At 40.1% G+C, this 6000-nt stretch overlaps 1 pseudogene across 1 annotated transcript in view; it reads left to right on the top strand.

Moving 5' to 3' along the window:
- Window positions 1–4465: 4465 nt before the first annotated feature.
- The window catches only part of LOC308252745 (neurofilament light polypeptide-like), a 111344-nt pseudogene continuing 109809 nt past the window's right edge, over window positions 4466–6000 (top strand). The window contains exon 1 of the transcript in view: window positions 4466–4749. The product of the transcript in view is annotated as a neurofilament light polypeptide-like (transcript). The remainder of the gene's footprint in view (window positions 4750–6000) is intronic.

The raw sequence follows: 6000 nt of genomic DNA, 5'->3' as shown, positions 1-6000 counted from the left end.
CCAACTACCCTCCCTTGCAGGCCTGGTCCCTCCCAACTGTCCTCCCCTGCTGGCCATCTTGTGGCGGCCATCTTGTGTCCACATGGGGTCAGTCATCTTTGACCACATGGGGGTAGCCATCTTGTGTGTTGGAGTGATGGTCAATTTGCATATTACTCTTTTATTAGATAGGATAGAGGCCTGGTGCATGGGTGGGGACTGGCTGGTTTGCCCTGAAGGGTGTCCCAGATCAGGGTGGGGTTTCCCTTGGGGTGTGGGGTGGCCTGGGTGAGGGGCCTGTGGTGGTTTTCAGGCTGGCCACGCCTCCTGGAGACCCAAGCGGAGGCCCTGGTATCTGGGATTTATTTATCTTCTATAACTGAAACTTTGTAGCCTTGAGTGGAGGCCTGGGCCCGCCAGGGTGTGTAGAAAGCTTGGCTTCCTCCATTGCTGGGGAAACCCAAGCCTCCTGCTCTCTCCGTGGCCGCAGCCATCTTGGTTGGGGTTAATTTGCATACTGATTGGCTGGTAGGCGTGGCTTGTGGGTGTAGCGGAGTGGTGGTTAATGTGCATATTACTCTTTTATTAGATAGTATGCTAATCTACACTCATACTGTATGTACCATTTGCCAGGCACTGTTCTATCATATCACATATATTGACTCACAATTCTCTAACACCCCCATGAGTTAAGCATCATTATTACCACCTCCTTCCCTTTTATAGGAAAAAAAATGGAAGCTTAGAGCAATTAAGTAACCCCTGCAAATTCACAATTTAAGGAGTGGTGGAACTGGGACTTGTAATCAGGTGTGATGTTGCCTCCTTCTGATGCGCTATTATGGGTGTGATGAGTGAAAGCATATGAATAAGCCCATCAGTGCTTGGTGAACTGGCACCAGCTATTCCGGAGATGAGATAGTGACTGCACACAGCTACTCTTCAGGAACTATAATACATATAGATTTAAATACAACCCAATCAATTTGCTAAGTCCCAGCAGATCCTACTAGAGATTTCCACTTTAACATGGATTATTGGTTTTGATTCTGCAAAAAGACTTTTGCAAAAGACTGGCAATTTTAAGCTCTGATAAGAAATATGCTTCCCTGAAACTCTCACCTTCTCTTGGGCATTTTGGATATCTTGCCTTTTCTTTATCTTCTATGGCTGTCCCTTGTCACAGCTTCAGTCCTTTTTCTACCTGACAAGCAGTGGTTATTTGTCTCTGAGTGCCATCTGGGACTGTTTCTACCTGTACTCTCATTTGGCTCTTCTGCTAGAGAGCAAAACCCACTTGGCTCAGAGGTCGTGGTTGGGGGCAGTTGATGGATCCTGCATTCCTTTGAGAACTGGGCATTGGAGGGTTTCCTTGAGATATCCATTTACTTCAAAGCTGACCTGTGCTGCTTCTGTTAGCCCAGACTTGCACCGTACTCAGCCTTGGTTAGGGCAATACAGAGAGACATTTTGACTTTTATGTTTGTGGATACTTTCCAGGCTTAATTAAAAGTCTGAGCTGATTCCAGTTCCTTTGATGTGCTGATGAGGATGTCCAGCTAGAAGGAAAGAGGCAAATTTTCTTTTGAAATGGAACCACTGGCCTGGGCCTCTCCTCAGCTCCAGCCAGTAGAGCTAGAAATGATTGTGAATTGTTTTTCACTTGATTCCACAATGCTTTTAGGTGGGAATGATGGAGAAGAGAAGGAAGCAAATAGAAGTGTTGCATTGGTTACATGCCATTTGTACAAAAGAATTAGTTTGTTAGCACTTACATCTTAACTAAGAAATTGCTTTACAAGACAGGGGCCTCTATGCTTGGTGGAAGCCTGCTCCTCCATTCGGAAATCATTAAAAGTCAATTTCAACATTTTCTGTTTTTAATGATATCCCAACAGTCTAATTTCCTTTCAAGCATGATTATTTTGAATGGCTACAGTGGTTGAATTGTCTATGCCCATGTTCTCTAGGAATGATTTCTCAGGACACAAAAATGGTTCAGTGACTTCCATTTAGCTGACAACTTTTTATTTATTTTTGACACATTCCTCATACACATGGTTATCTGTGTGATGGACTGTAGGAAGCCCTTGACTACATCTTGTACCTTTCCCACCTTAGTTAGGATGACTATTCCGCATTTTCCCTGGCTGGTTCAAATGTATGCTCTTGTCCCAGTATAATTATGAATAATGCTTCTTTCCCTCTAAAAATTGTCACAGTTTTGATGGTGAATTATCTGGTTATACTATTTCCAGGGAACCCATAACAGGTGCCATCCAGTGGGCATCACGGTGGTGTAGTAGAAAACGGGTTTAGAACTAGAAAGTTTCTTCTAAGTCCTGGATTGTCCATGGGTGCTGGGACAAGTAAATTTAAAATCTCCTGAAGCTGCAGTTTTCTCATCGAGAGAATAGAAATAACAATGCTTTATAGAGTTTTTGTGAGAATTAACTGGGTCAATATATTGTGAAAACACCCAGAAGTATTCATAAAACCAACAGGGAGTAACAACAATTGCTTAAGGACAAAGTCTTCACCTGAGGTGAGAGTAGGGATGGATTATAACTAGCTGCAGTTTAAGTAAATTTTTTGTGATGGAAATGGGGCAGAGAATTGAGTGAAAGAAGAGAATGGGTAAAGGAGGAAATGCTTTAGAACTGTAGTATGAGACACAGGAGTACTGATTTCAAATGTTGCATGGAAATCATTTCCACTCAGGGCTGTGTAATAACTGCACATGGATCCCCCAGGGCATAAGGGAGGTTTCTCAGTGTATTTCATGTCTTGAGTCTCTTGACACTTTTCTATGTTCCAGCCCCTCTCTCATGTTCTTTTGAAGCAGGTTCAGTTTCCTGTGAAAACATGGCATTTCTGTGGGAAGGCTTGTGGGTGCCCTGGGACTTAAGTCTCCAATAACTGAAAGGAACGAATACAGAAAACAAACAAACAAACAAACAAGCCAGATCGCCAGGCTGGCAAGACCAAGAGAAAAACTAATCCAGATGCAAACATTTTCAGGCAGCTGGCTTCAGCTGGTTAGACATGAATTACAATACAGTGATGGGTGTCATGTATCTGCAAGATGTAAGGGTCCAGAAACAGCCAGATCCTCTTATTAACTCTATGACCCATTTACTACTTCACCTGGAATAAAAATAACGACATGATAAGTTTTTAACCTGGTTTTACATAAAGTTCTCATCATCAATGTAGTGCATATTTACTATGGGAAATATCATCCACATGGCTACCATTCAAATGCAACCACTATTTTGGCTTGTTTTATTTGATCATATTTTTACAATTTTGTATTCCCTCTTTCCCCCTCATAGTATGTTATTATTTTACCATGTTAAAAGCCCATTAGATGAATTTCCCAAAACTTACCTAATTATTTTCCAAATGTTAGATCTCATTTGCTTCAAATTTATGAAATACCAATCTTTCTGTATAAATCCCTGTCTGCATTTGGGATTACAATTAACCTTTGAACAATAAGGGGGTTAAGGGCTTTGAACCTCATGCAGTTGAAAATGTATAACTTTTGACTCTGCAGGTAGTCATTGGTATTAGCTGTTTTAAGCAACCACAGGTCTAAAACAGTACAGTAAAACCTTGATATGGTAAACTAATTCAGGTGAGGGGATATCCGTTAAAGCCAAAAGTCCATTATATAATAAAGTAGGTTTTCCAAATTAGCATGCTAAAAAATTGATAGATTAGTTTACCTGCTTTTCCTTATGTAGATACATTTGTGTAATTAAATATGTATAAAAAGTTTAATATTACAGAAAAGTTTTCTATATGTATTGCTGTAATTTTAAAAATATATATTCGTATTGATTTCAGAGAGGAAGGAAGAGAGAGATAGAAACATCAACGATAAGAGAGAATCATTGATCAGCTGCCTCCTGCACACCCCACACTGGGGATTGAGCCCACAACTTGGGCATGTGTCCTTGACCATAATTGAACCCGGGACCCTTCAGTTCACAGACCGATGCTCTATCCACTGAGCCAAACTAGCTAGGGCTGTATTACTGTAATTTTAAATTTATATTAACTAGGTCTAGTAAATGTGTGCATTCACCAATCACCCAAGTAAACAAGTGCACATCGCTGGGGCATGGCTTAGCCCAGGTCAGACCACTGGCCCCAGGTAAAACTGCGGCAGAAAGACTTGCCACTCAGCACAGAACCAAAGACCACTCGAAATTCAATGTGATCATGTGCTAATCATTTGCCAAACATTGTTTATGAGTGGTGACTCTTGGATTTAAATATGTAGACTATAGTTGTAGATATATAATATCTATTTATATTGGCAAAATTACTAGTGTTTTTTCCAACATATTGCCTGTTTGCCAAAATTTGTTAAGAATTACAGTAAATTAATAACAAACATAATGTTAATTTAATTATAAGCAAATCTTGGTTAAAAGCGTTTTCAAATTAACAGGGTATTAATTTTCACAGATGACATATGGACCGGAAATTAAAGCTGAAGTTTGTTAAATCGAGGTCCGAAAAATCAACAGCTTACTGCATGTCCAGCTTGTGGCTGGGAATCTGCGGTTACAAATTCGAAAACACTGTTTTTGATCGTTGGTTAAATCTGCTGATGCGAAACCGGTGGATACCAACGTGGACTGTATTTATGAAAGGAATCCGTGTCTGCCTGGGCCTGTGCAGTTCAAACCTGTGTTGTTTAGGAATCAACCGTATTTCTTTAGTACGAAAATTAAGGGAGAGGAATCAGCGGCACAGGTATGAGCCTTTTAAAGTTCTTTATGCATACTGAAAAGCTGAGGAACTATTTTAAAATATTGCTATAAGTTCACAAGTAATTTAACGTTATTTCTTTTCATAATAATTTTAATGAGATGTAATAGGTACTATCTAATAATCATTGCAATTAATTCTTACATCACTCTGTAACATATTCTGATCAAGCTAGCATACAGGTTAATCTGAAATTTTCAATACGAAAATTCTGGTTTTCCCTATACTCAATACTGATGGCATAAGTTGTCTCTATTATTTTCGTGGTTTCTCATGGTCCAGTGTTTTCCTGGGAGTCTTAATGGTCCCTTTTCTTGTTCATTATTGTACTCAGATTATTTAAAAAGCCAGGCCAGTAGCGGGAAGGGAAAAAGGGAAGGATGTTCTTTCTTTAGAAATAGCTTAAGTATTCCCAGAAGGGCATACTTTTGGTATTTGCCGCATATTTCGACACAAATTGTGGAAAAGATGTCGATTTAAAAAGAGTGATTTTTATTTTCTATCAGCTTCTTTGGATGAGTATTGGGCAGAAATCTTGGAATGGATTTCCATATGTGGGGGCTCGGGATCTGTGGTTGCTTTGTGTCTCTTTGAGGTGAAATTTCAGGTGGAAAACGACAGCTACCACCTTTCTGTGGCTCTCTCGGAAACTGTCATTGGCAGAGAGAAAACTCCTCTGTGCAGAGGAGAACAGAACCTCTGAATTGTCTTACTCCTTTTCTGGTTGGAGAAAAAAATAAAAGAGTACCTGGCCAAAAAAGAAGGGTCCCCAAGATTAGGCCTCCACCTGTGGTCATGGTGCCACACCTGAGAGCAAGGAGCCCCCATACCCGGGCCCTGTGCCAGAATGAGCAGTGCAATCCTGATGAGGTGACTGCCAACTAGTTTTCTTTGGAAAACATAACGTTCACGTTTCGTCTCTGTTGAATAATGACAGAACAGTGCTAATTTTGAGCTCAGATAATTTTTGGTCAAGGTGGATATATTTATGATTTTAGTGTTTTCTGCAACTTTAATACCATTTTCAACAATATTGTAAACTTATTTCTCTTCTTTTGGCTTAAACATCCTCAATTTCTTCAACAGTTATTCTGATAGAGTGGTTTCTAGAACATTCCCTCTGGCCAGCCCTCTTCCACATCCCCACCAAACTTGTTGATGTCATCTGGAATGTATGTAGTTAGCCAACATTTTTCTTGAAATATTGTGTGTTCATCAACATAATACCTTATGTGT

The sequence above is a fragment of the Plecotus auritus genome (assembly GCF_963455305.1).
Source record: "Plecotus auritus genome assembly, chromosome: 7".
Taxonomy (NCBI): domain Eukaryota; kingdom Metazoa; phylum Chordata; class Mammalia; order Chiroptera; family Vespertilionidae; genus Plecotus; species Plecotus auritus.
The sequence above is the reverse complement of the archived record's forward strand: the minus strand, read 5'-3'. Positions and strand labels throughout refer to the sequence as shown.